Below are 17,331 nucleotides of genomic sequence, written 5' to 3'. Positions count from 1 at the left end.
AATCCTTCTCTCAACAAGTTGGTAAATCTTAGACTTTAGCAGAAAGACGCTTAACACTTTTTTTTTGTCGAATTTATGATCCTGTTTCAAGTCATTGTTCTTCTCTATGCCTGTTCAGATAAATTAGTAGGGTTAACTACCCCATTTTCGGCCTATTAGGCACAACCCGCACTTAGTCTTTCTTAATCTACACCGTTTGAAAAATTCATGTAAATTTCTGCGAGATATCGCGCCCATAAAATTAACGCTAGATTTGGCATAAATTTACGCGATATTTCGTGTAAATCTAAGCGCAATATCGCTTAAATTAGCAATATTGTATGCAAGCTTGCAAACGATTTGGCTGTTTATGCCAAGTACATATAGCTCAAAATTAAACGAAAGGAGATTTTACGCGATAGTTAAAATTCAGAATTTTTTTCTGTGTAGTGCAATTTAGCACCAAACGGAATGTTATTATTACTGATGACTTTCAAATTTATTTACCTTTCTGTAAGTACCGTGAGATTTTATAAAGAGAAACCAATCGTTAAGATATCAGGCATAACATTTGATAACGGCAAAAAAGCATTTTTGAACAAACTTTGTATGGCCCTTTACACGCGAACCAAAGTACGCCCACGCAAACCAATACCACTTTCGGAAAGGTGATAGTTGCCTCTATCCGATGATGTTGTTGGTTTGCGTGGGCGTACTTTCGTTAGCGTGTAAAGGGTCTTAGAAAGTTTGTTTACAAATGATTTTGTGCCGTTATCAAATGTTATGCCTGATATTGTCAAAAATCTATCACTGCTTCTTGACGCCAAGCTCTGTCTACGGATTTTAAACTCGGTCTAACGCATTGAAACGCCATTGACATGCCAATGAATTCACTTTGGCCTATCGGATGAAGATAAAAATTGATTTGGTCGAAGCGCTTCTTTTGTTTTTGGGAATAATGGGTGCAAACGTTCATATCACGCGTTCTCATTGACTTATTTCCGTAGCTTTTATTATCCGTACCAAACGCATTATTGACTTGTTAACTCTGGAATCATGGACTTATATGAAGTTTTCTGCTCGATAGGCCCAAAATGGGCGATTAGGCCGAAGTAGTTATCTACCCTAATATCACTTGTTTGCTCTACTGCACTAAATCAAACGGATAGAAATAAGAAGGGATATCGCTTAGGAGCTCGAATAATTTAAAATTTCGATAAATATTTTATCGAATAGCTGGAAAAATCTTTACGATTAATCGTTAATAGAATAATTGGCCTTTTAGGCATTCCTAGTACCAGGACGTTACCAGGACGCAGATTACTTAATTTGGTCTTGTGCTATATGTAAACATTTATATCATGCGTTCTTATAAATTTGGTTTGGTAGCTTTTGAACTAAACTATTGTACCAAACGTATAATTGACTCGTTTACGCCAAAATCATGGATATATTTGATGTAACCTGCTCGATAGGGCCATAATGGGCGATTGTGTCAAAGTTGTTCTCTATCCTATATTTTCCAAAAAAAAATTTTTTTTCTTTAGTCGGTGAGCCTCCCCTTTAAACGAATTAAAATCGGGAAAATTACTCGTGATACTAATCGCTAGCTAAACTTATGACGCCAATTTTCAATACCTCTTCAATCATCCAGACCGATTCCACCCTGTCCCGGGAGAAAAAGGGCGGCAGACATTTACTCACACATACGACCGACAACACAACGACAACGAAAGCCCGTGCCACACCGGAACGAACGAGAGCCGGAAGAAAGTGCGGGACGTGGGACGTGGAGCGCGGATGGAAGGAACATTTTGCGGACCGTCGGAGAAAATTCCACTCACGCTTTTCGCTAGCTCCGCTCGCTCCGTCAGTCGAGGTGCGTTTTCCTACGGGACAAGAGTCAAAACCGGATCGGTCCGGAAGTTTTCCGTTCTCTACCACCCATCATCAGCAGCAGCAGCAGCATCTAAAGTGACTGGACACTCACTCACCTACCTACTACCGCTACTGCCTGTGTTGTTTCTGTTCTTGTTGTTGCTCTCTCTGGTACCATCTCGGCGATTTGTTGTCGCTGTTGTTGTTAATTTCCCTCGCGGAAGGTGCCAAGAAGGCAAAGAGGGCTGGAGTGGGGAAGGAAGTGGTTTATCTTACAATCTATCCCGTCTTTTGTGCGGTGTGCTCACCTCAGTCAGTGGCCGTACAGTGAGGTATTTTGCGGTGTATGGTGGCAGCGTGTGATTGTGCAAATTTCGGTGGTTCAGATTGCATCGGATAGCTGCTTGGCGTGTTTTTTTTTCTTTTCGGCATTCTCTGGAAAACCCAAGCGAGCCTGAGCATTAGAGGCAGGACGAAGGTTCATGTCTCGTGCTACAAGCAGATGTTGTCCAGTCTAGTCTGGGACTGCAAGCATAAGTGAAGACGAGATCGGATTTCGAGGGAAAGTGCACAGTTTAATAAAGTGGAAAATCCGAAAATTGCGAGCATCTTGTGCAGGCCCGGACCAGGTCCGTGTGTGTAGAGAAAGGTGATTTTTCATATTTTCTGCTCTTTTGCCCTTCCTTCGTCGGCACACATACACACACTCCACTCTCCGGAAGATATCGAAGCAGCAGCAGTGCATCTGTGGAGTTTTCCCCGTGTGGAGTGCTCGGCTGGAGGGCTTGGAAAATATGACAAGGGTGCTCCACAACACACGGCTGCTGGTGCTCTACGGTAGGAGAAAAATGTTGGAAAAATAACAGAATCAAACCCAATCAAGTGAAAATTTATCAAAAGTGGATAGCAGCATGGGTGCTTGTAGCATGCAAGAAGAGTTCAGCTTGGTAATAACCCTCATTTGTGGACTATCCGACAAGTGATGCCACTACATAATACCCTCTTGGACCGTTCGAGTGGAAAAGTTTTATTGGCCGAAGAAGATATAGAGTGAGAACGGAGAAAAACAAATCAGATTGAAAGCATTGTACTCCCACAGTGTGATTAAGTGTGCAGAATCAGCATCTTTCTATCTGGATATGTATGTAGCTGCAGCAGCCATCTACTGACGTTAGGTAAGTCAACCCAAGAGGACCTGGTTAAATAACAAAAACCACGCAAACAAACATGCACCGCAAACTTAAGATATCATTTCCAATCTAATGGATGTAACGCATCCACTAGCAGATCATGTGCGACCTACAGCACATCTAAAAACTAGTCAAGCCACCCACAACGATGTTCCGTTGCTGGAGAACATTTGCTACTTCCTACGCCCAAATGCCTAATTATGTTTTTATTGATTTTTATACAGCACTCAACAGTCTATCCATGCGCTCCCTATGTCCTTCACTAGGCGTAGGAGGTAAAGCTATCCAATGGATGATAATTGCTTGCTTCCTTGCTCGTAGAAGAAACGGTCGATTCGCCATGTCCGTGAAACGTGAAACGAGGGCAGGTGGATTTGTTTCTGGTGGGATAGAGGCTTTTCTTCCATGGAAGAGGCAAGTAAGGAATAATCGGGACTTCATTCCTCAGGTTCTATTTTGGGAAGATTTATTGGAAACTACGTATCTTTATCATCATCAGAATGTAAGAGTGGGTTTCTGTAATAGTACAGGGTGCGTGACGAATTTTTGCAGTAAATTTCAAATAGTAATTTCTCATGCTTGTGCATCATGATTTAGATATATTTGGCAGCACTGGATAGCTTATACTGTTAGGTGTAAGATTTAAACAAACAATGTTGAGTAAACGTAAAGATGTCGAAACAAGAGAGCAATCTGTCAGCCGTTGTCGCTTTGTTGCGCGCCGGAGTATGCATGAAAGAAATAATTCGGTCGGTAAATGTGTCTGAAAGAACAGTGTATAATATTAAAAAAGGCTTGGGAAAGTGATAAGACGGAGCACCTTCTCATACTGCTAATAAAGCACAGAAATGGCTTACGGAAAATATTTCGTAAATTTGGGAGGAAGAAATTTGGCCCCCAAGCAGTCCCGATATCAATCCGTTGGATTATTTTGTATAGGGCGTCGTCCAACGGGATACCAATAGAACCCCTCACACCACACTTAAGTCGCTAAAAGCTAAAATCAAGGCAGTGATGACATCTATGGATCGAAACATTTTAAAACGTGCATACTGCAGTTTCCGGAAGCGTCTAACTACAATCGTCGAAAGGGAAGGCAATTTTTTTGAATAAATTTACTTACAACTTCCATATGATGCGAAAGAAAATAAATCGCACAAAATTCATTGCTAGAATAACTAACTGGTGTATTTTTTCTCAAATATGCCATTTACTGCAATAATTCGTCACGCACCCTGTAGTTCGGAATGTAACGAACGTGTAATATTTTCATACGAAACTTTCACATGATGATTTGCTAGGTTCAGTGTATTGATGGAATTTGAATTATCTCGAAAAACTTAATAATATCAATTGAATACACTTATTCCTGGTGGTCCCACTAGAATTTGTAACTAAGAAATCCACTCTATCTCGAGATGAGTTCTTTTTTCCTTTATTAAACGTCGGTCTCTGTTTCGCAAAAGTGCCATTCACCGACGGAAATCGATTGCCATCCGTTGACGGCAATCGAATGTGCAGGAAGGTAGCTTTCACACCTGCGTAGGATATCACACCAATTCAACACACATAGTCCGGGACCAACGGCTTTACTTCCCTTCCGAAAGAAGACGTAACCAGAGATAACACAGATGTAGACATCATTAAGGTAGCTAATTGGGCTGGAATATTATTGATATTCTCCTGTTGTATTCTCGTTATGTTCTTACGAAATATTCACTCCAGTGCACCGAAAAACATGTACACAAGTCCTGTAACGTGCCAAGTGCGGCACCGTTCCAAACAACATACAGCTCGCCAGATTCATCTGTGTTGAACACCTTACTAGCTCAGCATTACTCAACCATCACGACAAAATGGTCCTTTTCAGGACCACCATAAATTTGTTAAAGAGTACTTTCTGGACACTTCTCGCGTTAACTTTCAAATAGACCAATCTACATTGATCTATTCTTTTCATCGACTTTCTCTTTCGTTAATAACTCGGCTCCAAAAACATGTTCAGCTGTTATTATCGTCTAATACGCTTAATGATAGTTTCTGTTAATAGAATATGTAGACAAATTAGCCCGACATATGAAAGCGGCCAAGTTATCCACGAAAGAGAGAGTCGATGAAGATAATTGATCAATGTTGATTGTTTTATTTGAAAAGTGACGCGAGACTTGTCAAGGTCATCAATCGGATGTCAGTTCCCATAAGTATAAATCTAACATACCATGTATTTTTAAGGCAACGCACAGTGGGAAAAAATCGAAATAAAAGGAGCAAAATTCATTATCTCTGATCAGCGCTGATTTAACCTTTGCAAATATAATCATTCTTAAGGGAAAAAAAATCTCAGGAACCCAGTGGGAATAGATTCGTTATGTGCAGAATAGGGCAAGTTGGGGTTTTTGGAGCATTTTACTCAAATTTCTTATAATTTTGTAAAAATGACTTAAAATACCTCATTGTGGTTAATATACGTTCTGAAATATTATCATTCTTGTAGAAAAACATCTGGAGAATCGATTGAAAATGGTTTTAAACATCACCAGTATGTGCAGACTATGTATTTAAGTCAATTTTACCCCTATTACCTTATTTTCGATATTTTTTTAAAAAAAAACTGTAGTCAGTGATAAGAAAACCTGTCCAATGATAGTCCTTCTTGAAGAAAAACACCTTAGGGATCAAAAAATTACGTTTTAGATTACATCGAAAGGTAAGCTGATATATGGAGCCATTTTTTTCCCTAATACTCCCCTAATTATGAAGTTCATCACTAGTGTTACACGGTTATACACGTTGTACTGTATTTTTATAAAAATGACTGAGGAATCGAATGGTGATGGTTTGATCTTAAGAAAATTTCAGTTAATTACCCTTTTTGCCCAATTTCCCCCTTTTGCTGAAGAAAACAAGTCATGATATACTTTTATACGAATTAAGGCCTGTTATTTTGATCGTTCGGGCACTTTCCCTCTGTAAAAATGTGTGAGAAATTCAATGGTGATGGTCTCAATTTGTGATCATATCAGCTTCTTACCAATTTATCCTGATTATCTCCTTTAATTTAATTAATCAAGTAGTGTTCGAATTCACGCATTACATGCGATTGAAAACTCGTTTATTATATCATTGTAAATATGTTTAAAGCTCCAAAAAATGCTTGTCTCATCTTGCGCAATATTTAGATAATTAAACATTTTGCCCGATTCTCCCCTTTTATTTAAGAAAAAAGTAAAATCATACGATTATACGCCACATTCATATTAAACCCTCAAGCACTATCCTACTGAAAACATCTAATGGTGATAATCCCATCTTAAGTGAGCCTCACATACCGTAGAAATGTCATTCAATAACTTTATGTATCACATAAAATTAATTATTTCAGAAGTTGCACAATCCGTGTTTCGTGGGTAAGGAAACAAACAACAAACAATCAACTTTCTAAATATCAGTCTCTTTCCAATTCAGTTCCGTTTCAACTGATCCTAGTAGGTAATTCCTTATAGAGTATGTCCCTTACCGCTTATCTTTTTATCTATATCTGTCCAAACGATCATTTCTATGAACCAGTAAATAGAAAATACAAAGATCAGTGCTGATAAAAATCATTTATTCTACACTCAAAATAGCTGAAAATGAAGACAACCTTAAAATAAGACCAACTACTTGCATGAATCTGAATTTTGACATAACAGCTTTCTCTTTATCAAAGCAACTTCAGAGTAGAAATACTCAGAGCGAGAGATGGGCGGAGAAAACAAAATACAAATCGGCAGCAGGGATTTGTATCTACATTATCTTGCAACCCTTGCTTAAACTTTGCATTTCACATGACATTTACTTTTGATTCCATTTACGTGTAAATTAATAATTGATTGCATCGCATTATTTTGCACATTTTTTGGTGCCATTAATTAACCAACTAAGATCAATTAATCAATAGAGCTAGAATATTGCTTTTGATTCCAAAAACTAGTTAAATTTTAGAAGCACACGAAACATAAGGGTGATTGAATTTCTGTTCGATTGCAATAGTCTCAAATTTAATCTAGTAAGAATAAGAAATTCTCGGAAAAAATCTAATGGGAATGTTCTTTTGGCTCAGATTTTGACAGTGCATTTGGCTCAAAACATTCTCTCCGCTCATCTCTGCTTCAGAGTATCGTAATCAACATTTGTTTTTCTTGGCTGGATGTTCATTATCGCCTCCGTTGATGCCAATATTATTATTCCTCTTCATCTTGGTGGGGATGATTTTGAGGATCAAATGCATAATGATTATTTTCATTTTAAACAAATATAGCGCTGAAGTTTTCGTGTAAGTTTTTACACACAAACCGATGGCAAATTATTGCCTCATGCTGTATTGATGTTAATATCCTGGTTTTGGGCTCAGGAGTCAAAAATATTTAAAATAATCACTTTGCCCAAAATGAATTTAATTATTTTGCTTTTGAGGATCGTTTCTGATTTTGACAATTTTGGGTTGGATAATCAAGCACTGGTGAATATCAACAAACGCGTATTCAGTCCGCATCGTGCTCTCTTGCCGTGCGGATCTATTTGCTTTTTGCTGAAGGAAGTGTTACTACTACCTAAAGCTACAACAAATTTAAACAGCACTTTTCAGTGCTCAACCTGTAAAAATTTTCTACCTTGTTCAACTCTTATTCCTCTTCGATCCTTGTTTGGACCCTACCCGAGGTAATCCTTCTTGGATATCGATTTGGAAAATTCCTCTTCGATCCTTCAGATTCTTATAGTAATCTGCTTGGAAGTCGATTTGGATAAAAATTTACTGCCGCCATGGCGCCTAAACGCAAAAGAAAGGGGCAAACTCTTGACCCCCCTTCTGATGAAATTAATTTGAGTAATCAATTTGATTTGCTCACGGATGATGAGAATGATCCATCATCCAAGAAAAATTCTAGTAAACTTTCCCGGCTTCATGCCAAGAAGGAAAAGATTCCCCCTATTGTGATAACCACTACCGATTTCCATGCTCTTCGCATGGAACTTTTGAATTTCGTGAAAGTTAAGTTTTCACTACAAATTGGACGTCGGGGTGAATGCCGTGTATTGGCTGAAACCTTGGACGGATTTAAATGTCTTCTCAAGTATCTTACTGAGAAGAAGCACAAATTTTTTACTTACGACACCAAAACTGAACGTGTGTTCAAGGTTGTCATGAAAGGACTGCCCAGTGGTGAATCCCTGGATCAGATCAAAGATGAACTGGCAAAATTACTTGGAGTTGTGCCACTCCAAGTAATCAAAATGAAAATGAAATCCCGTCCTGGCGATTCGCGCAACGGGATTTCTAATTATTTTTATTTAGTTCACTTCAAGTCTAGTGAACTAAACAACCTTAAGGCCTTAGAAAAAGCTAGCCTTATGCTCCATGTCCGAGTGAAGTGGGAACACTTCAGGAAGACTGCTACATGCCACATGCTACATGCTACATGCCAGCTAAATGCATGAATTGTGGTGATTCCTCTCACGCAAAGGACGACTGTCCTGTGAAGGAAGATCCTAAGAAATTTAAAGGTTCAAATTGTGGTGAAAACCACAAATCCAATTTTTGGGAATGTAAGATTCGCAAAGCGATCCTACAATCTCGTTCTAACCGTCAGGTAGGAAACGCTCCACGTTTCCGACCAGGTACAAATTCCTCTGCTGTTAACAACGGTCAGCGAGGAACAAATTCTACATTCGTACCCGTAGGTACAAATATCTCCCCTGCTTCAAATGTTTCATCTGTACCTACTCCCCTCGCTGCTAACAATGTTCAGCGAGTTAATGGAGCTACCTATGCTGCTATTGCAGCGGGTAGAAATCAAAATACTAACCAAAGTAATTCTAACGGAAATTTTGACAATTTTGACTTAGGAAGCATTACTGCCCCTAAAATGGAATTTTTACAGAAATTATTAATTGACATGATTTCTGATATGCTTAAATCTAACTCCATGTTTGATGCTATTCAAACTGGAGTAAAATTTGCAAATAATATTGTCATGACTTTAAAATTCAGTAATGGATTTTAAAGCATTAAATATTGTAAATTGGAATGCTCGATCTCTTAAAGATAATGAAGACGAGCTATTTAATTTTTTGAGAGTCCATAACGTGCATATTGCCGTTATAACTGAAACGTTCCTTAAACCTGACCATAAGGTTAAGAAGGACGCAAATTACTTGATTTATAGAAATGATCGTCTTGATGGACCCTGTGGTGGCGTTGCCATCATTATTCATAGACGAATCAAACATAAAATTCTTTCTTCATTTGAAACCAAAGTTTTTGAAACTTTGGGAGTTTCTGTTGAAACAAAATTTGGACAACTGACGTTTATAGCTGCCTATTTGCCATTCCAATGCGTAGGCCAGCAAAAGAATTTTCTCAAGGGTGACCTTCAGAAACTTACCCGTCATAGGTCTAAATTCTTCATTATTGGTGATTTTAATGCAAAACACCGCTCATGGAATAATGCTCAAAGCAATTCCAATGGTAATATTCTGTTTGATGATTGTTCTGCAGGTTATTACACTATTCAATATCCAAACAGCCCAATATGCTTTTCTTCTGCAAGAAATCGCTCCACTATTGATTTGGTCTTAACTGATTCATGTCAACTTTGTAGCCAATTGGTTACCCATGCTGACTCCGGTTCTGATCACCTTCCAGTAACTTTTGAAATATCCCAAGAAATAATTTCTAATCCCAACAGCTTTACTTTCAATTACCATAGGGCTGATTGGGAGCAATATCGAACATTTATGGAATATAACTTCGAACCAAACATTCCTTTGCAAACCAAAGATGAAATTAATTATTCTCTTGAATCTCTGACTACTTCTATAGTTGAAGCAAGAGCTGCCTCAGTACCAAAATGCGAGGTTAAATTCGATTCAATTATAATAGACGATGATCTTCAGCTCTTGATCCGTCTTAAAAATGTCCGTAGGAGACAATATCAAAGAACACGCGATCCTGCCATGAAAGTTATCTGGCGGGATTTGCAAAAAAAATTAAAAAGTGATTCTCTGCCCTGAGGAACAAAACTTTTGAAAATAATATTTCTAAATTAGACCCGAGTTCCAAACCCTTTTGGAAACTCACAAAAATTTTGAAAAAACCTCAAAAGCCTATTCCAGCGCTTAAAGAAGGTGGTAAAATTTTGATCACAAATTTGGAAAAAGCTCAGAAACTTGCTAAGCAATTCGAGAGTTCCCATAATTTCAGTTTGGGTCTTACTAGTCCTATTGAGAATCAGGTTGCTCGGGATTTTCTGAATATTTTCTCTCGGGAAAATATTTTTGATGATTCCTGGGCGACTGATTTGGACGAAGTAAGGTCTATAACTAAAAAGTTTCAAAATATGAAAGCTCCAGGTGATGATGGAATTTTCTATATCCTCATCAAAAAACTCCCAGAGAGTACCTTGTCTTTCTTGGTAAAATTATTTAACAGATGTTTCCATTTGGCATACTTTCCTGATAAATGGAAAAATGCAAAAGTTGTTCCAATTTTGAAGCCGGATAAAAATCCAGCTGAAGCTTCTAGCTACCGTCCAATAAGTTTGCTTTCTGCAATAAGTAAACTTTTTGAAAAGATAATTTTGAACAGAATGATGCTTCACATCAATACGAACTCAATTTTTGCAGATGAGCAGTTTGGATTTTGCCATGGGCATTCAACTACTCATCAACTCTTAAGAGTTAACAATTTAATTCGTTCAAACAAATCTGAAGGCCACTCAACTGGAGTTGCTCTTCTAGACATAGAAAAAGCATTCGACAGTGTTTGGCATGAAGGTTTGATTGCTAAATTGAAAAAGTTTAATTTTCCACTTTATATTATGAAATTAGTTCAAAATTATTTAACTGACAGAACTCTTCAAGTAAATTATCAAAATTCCAAATCTAATCGACTACCTGCCAGGGCAGGAGTTCCTCAGGGTAGCATTCTTGGGCCTATATTGTATAACATTTTCACTTCGGACCTCCCTGATTTGCCTCAGGGTTGCCACAAATCTTTGTTCGCTGATGACACAGGCATTTCCGCTAAAGGAAGAAGTCTTCGTGTTATTTGCAGCAGACTGCAGAAAAGTTTAGATATTTTCTCTTCTTATTTACAAAAATGGAAGATTTCTCCCAACGCTTCCAAAACTCAACTTATAATATTTCCACATAAGCCCAGGGCTTCCTTTTTGAAACCTAGTAGTAGTCACATAGTCACTATGAACGGAGTTCCAATTTCCTGGTCAAACCAAGTGAAATATCTTGGATTAGTTCTTGACCAAAAATTAACTTTTAAAGATCACATTGAGGGCATTCAAGCCAAATGTAACAAATATATAAAATGTTTGTATCCTCTTATAAACAGGAAATCCAAACTTTGCCTGACGAATAAACTTCTAATATTTAAACAAGTTTTTAGACCGGCCATGCTTTACGCTGTGCCAATATGGTCTAGTTGCTGCACTACCAGGAAAAAAGCACTTCAAAGGATTCAGAACAAAATTCTGAAAATGATTTTGAAGTTGCCTCCCTGGTACAGTACAACCGAAGTACATAGAATTTCGAATGTTGAGACTTTAGCACAAATGTCCAACAAAATAATTAATAATTTCAGGCAAAAATCATTGCAATCCTCAATTGCAACGATTAATTCCCTTTATACTTAGATAAGATTTAGTTTTAGTTTTTAGTTTTAAGATATCAATTGTTATACTGACATGCAGGTTAAAAAACCTGTTTAAAATACTGAATTACCAAGACATGAACAATGCAAAAACACTTAGATATATATCATAACAATTAAGGCTGGTACGTTACTGCAGTAACTGGAGCACCTAGGTTAAAATGAAATGTAATTTATTTTGAATTTGGAACAAATAAAGAGTTAAAAAAAAAAAAAAACCAAACGCGTATTCGTTGATGTATAATGAACTCATTTGTTCATTTCGCTCGTACGTAACAGCGAAGATTTTTAAAACAAACGCATTTAATCTACACTGGGTTGAAGCGCTATTCCTTGCGTGATAAAAAACAGACACTGACAAAAATATTGGATTTGATGAAAAATAATGGAAAATATTAACCCTGCTGATCAAACGAATCTGTTTACGATGCGTGTAACGTGAAATCATATATTCATGACTTACTCAAGGTTAAGACGTGACGGTTTATCTTTTTTACAGTGACAGGGTTAGGATGCAGGAAGTTGATATAAAACTCGATCTTGGGGTCTGAACGAGCCAATGCAGACTTTATCAAATCTGACAAATTGGCCCCTGGAGAAGTTTTGCGAGCAAGATGGGGACGAATATATTTATAATTTTTGTGGCAAGATTCACAAGCTTATTTATCAAAAAAATGCAATGGAAATGTCTTTAAAATAAACAAAATTAATGTGTTTATAATGCGTAGATTAGTAACCAATGATCTTACCAACTTATCTACGTATTATGCTAAATGTTTGTATGGAGGTAGATTTCTTATAAACGGAAACTCAGTGTATACCTGCTCTTCTAAGATGATGTACAACTCTGCTAACTTGTCCTTGTTCAAAAATTGGTTTGACAAGGCCAAACAGCTTATCAAACGCAGGTTTCTCATCACATCAGCATCCGCATTAAAAACTTTTGCAAACTTTTCTGGCTCAGAGAGTAGCCTTCTGACCATATTTCCATTATTGGAACTTCCACTACCTCCAATTTTCGGGCGGTTTACGTGCATCTTGAAATGCCCTTCGAGTTTGTTCGCCATCTGTCTGGCTTTAGATTTCGCGTCCAGATGTGTGAGGGCCGGGTGTCTTGGGACCGATTTTTTTTCCGCTGTCCGAATCATCCACTCCACACAATTTAAGCGGGAGTGAAAATACGATGGTCCTAGTTGTTCGTCCGCACGTAATAGGGGTAATATTGTCCAAAATGCATAGTCTGCACAGACTGGTGATGTATAACCATTTTAATGGATTCTCCAGATGTTTTTCTACAAGAGTGACAATATTTCAGAACGTATATCAACCACAATGAGGTATTATTAAGTCATTTTTACAAAATTTTAAGAAGTTTGAGTAAAATGGTCCAAAAACCCCACCTTGCCCTATTCTGCACAGGATGAAACTATTCCCACTGGATTCCTGATATTTTTTCCTATAAGAATGATTATATTTGCAAAGGTTAAATCAGCGCTGATCAGAGATAATGAATTTTGCTCCTTTTATGTCGATTTTTTCCCACTGTGCAACGTTGGGGGTGCAATTTGTAAAACCAAAGTCGGTCGCAAAAATGGTCTGATTTTGATCCAGAGATGATGAATTTTAATTCTTAATACGCCAATCGATAGGAAATTAATCTACGAATCTGTTTAAATTAAGAATTTATCACTTTTCAAAACGTCTATTGAAAATTACAAGAATGTGCTACTGTTATGATGGTTCAGATTATCACCGATTGCTTGCGCAAAGCGCATTCTCTAACACAGATTTCAAAATTGAATTCCATCCGGTCTCACCGAACGGTGTTCATTCAATCACCGCTAGTGGTGAGTTATGGTGTTCTCCAGTACACAGCGAAAGGCTCCCCGCAAGCAACTAGCTAGCTTTGATAATGTACCCAGCAACAAAACGTTTGTCGTCAAATGCGTCAAGTATTGAAGTGGTACATACAAATTCTCGCAATGACCGAATACCACATGACCATGTCAATTAGCAAGAAACACTTGAAATTAAGGTAAAGTTTTCTCTAGGACGCTAGAAAAAATAAAAAAAACTCGAATTTATATGGTTGATCACGAATATCTCGCGACTGGAAATGTTTATCAAAGAAATTCTTCCAATCAATTTTCGTTTGTGCATGAAAATATGTAATTTTGTCATCAGAAAACGAGACGTTTCCGTGATGGGAAAAGTGGTTTCCCTAACACAGTCACCGAATATTGATACCGAGAACTGTGCATGCCAGCTGGTACCTATCTTTATGACTTTTGATGCAAATTTTAAGCCCCTCCTATTAAGAAAATCATACCAAAAATAATTCTTGCCTAATTCTCTTAATAGAAGGTGTTGAAAATTTGCATAAAAAAGCAGAAGGGTCTGTGCCTAGGGACACCAACGGGAGCTTCACGTAGGACCGCTAGGGCACGGAAAAATTTGGAGAAAATTTAGTTCTTTTAGTTGATCGATCATCTATTATCTTAACTCTTTCCGTTTTTGATTTGTAGGCGTACCAAATTCATAGTATTTTTTTTTTTCAAAAAGAAAGTTGATGAAGAGAATCGATCAAGATCACTTGCACCCCTGCTTCCAAATTTGGTTACAAGATTACAACTCTGGAGAGCATTTTGTGTGGTCGTTGGGGGCGTGTGGAGATAAATTCTATTCTAATTTTTACTGTAATAAGCTTGTTGGCCCAGAAAAGGGCCGTTTTGTTGCCAAAGTTGGTGATGATTTAACCTCCGAAACTGTACAGAGTTCGTCTGTTGCTTCAAAGCTTAGCTGACATCGATGGCCGCACACGCTTGGCGTGTTCAGTATAGGTGACAGCATCATGGATCACATTTTCCAAGAACACCTTCAGCACACCTCGTATTTTCTCGTAGATCAGACCGGAGACACGTTTGAAACCGCCACGGCGAGCCAGATGACTGCTTTTGCTGCTTCTGCTGCCTGCTCACCCCGGGGTCCGAAGCGAAAATGAGTTAAGGCTAGACAGCAGCGTTGTTTTATATCTTTTCAGGTTAAAGCAGAATGATGTGCAACCAAGTGGTACTCGATTATGACGACAACGTATGGGAACATCGTTTATTTCAAGAAAACAGTGAAAAAAATATCACTTTTTATTTGTACTTTGGATAATGCTTGACATTACCACTTTTTCAATAGTTTCTTGTTGAAAATCATCAGTTGGAACCATTGCGTAGACATATTTCCAGGGCTGTTACAACAGGCGCGGATTTCGCGGATTTCGCGATTTTCGCGGATTTGTCGCGGATTTGAACTTTCAGTCGCGAAAATCGCGGAAACATTAAATGATGTCGCGAAAATCGCGAAGGGACTGATGTGCTGTCACAAAAATTATGGAATTCATTGTAACCTTTCCGTCCCGGATTATAATTCCCTGAGGTCTGTCCAATGTGAGACATTTTCCTTTTTTCCAATATGAACATAGCAATTTTCGTTGTCAAATCATAAACGAATCGTATAAATGCGAGTAATTGCCATGTATACCGGATATTCTAGGTTCTCCAAATCGTCCTGGAGTTCAGTTGATTTGTTCTACAAGATCAACCAAGACTCCAATAATGTCTGTAGTATCGAAATATATCCAAACAGATTCAAAATGTCTAGGTCGATTGTAGTCGACCTATTGCTACGTATACAAGATGTTATAGGTTCTTAAATCATTCTGGAGATCAGATTATTTTTCTACTAGATCACCCAAGACTAATTTAATATCTGTAGTAATATGCCCTAACAAATTTGCAGTGTCTATGTGGATCATGCCAACCTATTTCCGTGTATGCCAAATGTTCTAGGATTTCCAAATCGATATTTCGATACTACAGATATTATCCTAGTCTTTGTTGATCTAGTAAAACAAATCATCTGAACTGCAGGAAGATTTGGAGAACCTTGTTCATCTGGTATACGTGGAAATAATTAAACATTATCCATATAGACACTATGAATCTGTTTGGACATATTTCGATACTACAGACTTTATCCCAGTCATGGTTGGTCTAGTAGAATAAATCATCTGAACTCCAGAACGATTTGGAGAACCTAAAACATCTGGTATACATGACAATAGTTCATGCATGATCCACATAGACACTGTGCATCTGTCTGGAAATATTTCGATCCTAAAGACATTGTCCCAATCTGGGTTGATCTAGTAGATCAAATTATCTGAACTCCAGGACGATTTGAAGAACCTACAACATCTGGATTACTCGGAAATAGACGCATAGACGCTTTGTATTTGATTGGACATTTTTCGATACTACAGGCTACAGACATTATTGCAGTCTTGGTTGATCTAGTAGAACAAATCAACTGATGTCCTGGACGATTTGGAAAACCTATAATTTCCGGTATAGGTACATAGTAATAAGTGGTACATGTTCCACAAAGTCACATATATACGATTCGAACATGATTTGACACCGAAAAGTGCTAGGTTCGTATTAGAAATAAAAAATATGAAAATGTATCACCATTGGACAGAACCCAAGGAATATCCGTGTAAATACACAACCGCGACGGGACCAACAAGTGTGACTTAGGAATCTCTGGTAATTTCTCGATTATGTGCAGGGTGTTTGGTTTGAATCGGGAAAAAAAATGAGAAAACTAGAGCAAAATTAACTACATAGGATGGTACAGACATAGAAAGCTCTCAATTAAAATGTGAAAGTACTTCAAAGAACACTAAGTTGAGAGCAGGCAAAAATCTAAAATGCTATAAGCACTAAGCTTGTAATGCTATTTTTCGACAATGAAAACAGTTTTTTTTTTGTCGCGGATTAGTACTTGAAGTCGCGGATTTCTTTTGAGAAATCGCGGATTTCGCGGATCAAATTTAGAAAATCTTGTAACAGCCCTGTATTTCTGATCGATTGGTGATAAAATTATTAAAATTGATCCAGGGGCAGCTGAGTTATTAATGTTCCAAGTCTTTCATAATTTTGTTTCATTTTCCATTTTCGGTTTTCACATAGTGTACCCCAGTATAGCAATTAAAGACGTAGTCCTACGTCAAAAGCATAAACGTAGGTACCGTCCGTTATGCTCAGTTTCTGTGATTGATGTGTTTTTCCTAATACATATTTCATTTCCGCACCGCTATCATTTCCAAGAACATCGAAAAAAAAAATCCACAGTGTTGTTCTTAACTAGTTTCCAAACTTCCAACCCATCGGTCCTTTTCAGCACCACAAATGACTGATAAAAGAGTTAACTAAAGAGTTCAAGTAAGAGCTTGTATTCAAGACATATCGTCTAGGACACCGACAGAGCACCTCTCAATTTGCTTCTGAATTTCTACATATCGAACTTTTTCACTGATAACGAGTTAATAAATCAATTTATTATTTACTATACTTTTGCTAATTGATGTCAACTACCTCTCGTAATCCTACGTCAAATCTACGGTCGTATCTTGGATACAATCTTTTCCTGTTGACGTAGGACTACGCCTTTGATTTCTAAAAGGGGGTACACTTTGTGAAAACCAAAAATGGAACATGTAAAATAATAATGAAAGATTTTGAACGT

The 17,331-nt window shown here is 37.7% G+C and overlaps 1 protein-coding gene across 3 annotated transcripts in view; it reads left to right on the top strand.

Annotated features, from left to right (window-relative positions):
- The first annotated feature begins 1,879 nt into the window (after positions 1–1,879).
- The window catches only part of smog, a 309,749-nt gene continuing 294,297 nt past the window's right edge, over positions 1,880–17,331 (top strand). For all 3 annotated transcript variants that reach the window (XM_065225017.1, XM_065225016.1, XM_065225015.1), the window contains exon 1: positions 1,880–3,032. The gene's annotated coding sequence lies outside the window, so the exon portion shown is untranslated. The remainder of the gene's footprint in view (positions 3,033–17,331) is intronic.

This window comes from Ochlerotatus camptorhynchus, unplaced genomic scaffold (assembly GCF_037179485.1).
Source record: "Ochlerotatus camptorhynchus isolate MF236.1 unplaced genomic scaffold, CSIRO-AGI_Acam_v1.1 ptg000220l, whole genome shotgun sequence".
NCBI classification, from domain to species: domain Eukaryota; kingdom Metazoa; phylum Arthropoda; class Insecta; order Diptera; family Culicidae; genus Ochlerotatus; species Ochlerotatus camptorhynchus.
This window is presented reverse-complemented; position numbering and strand designations above follow the sequence as displayed.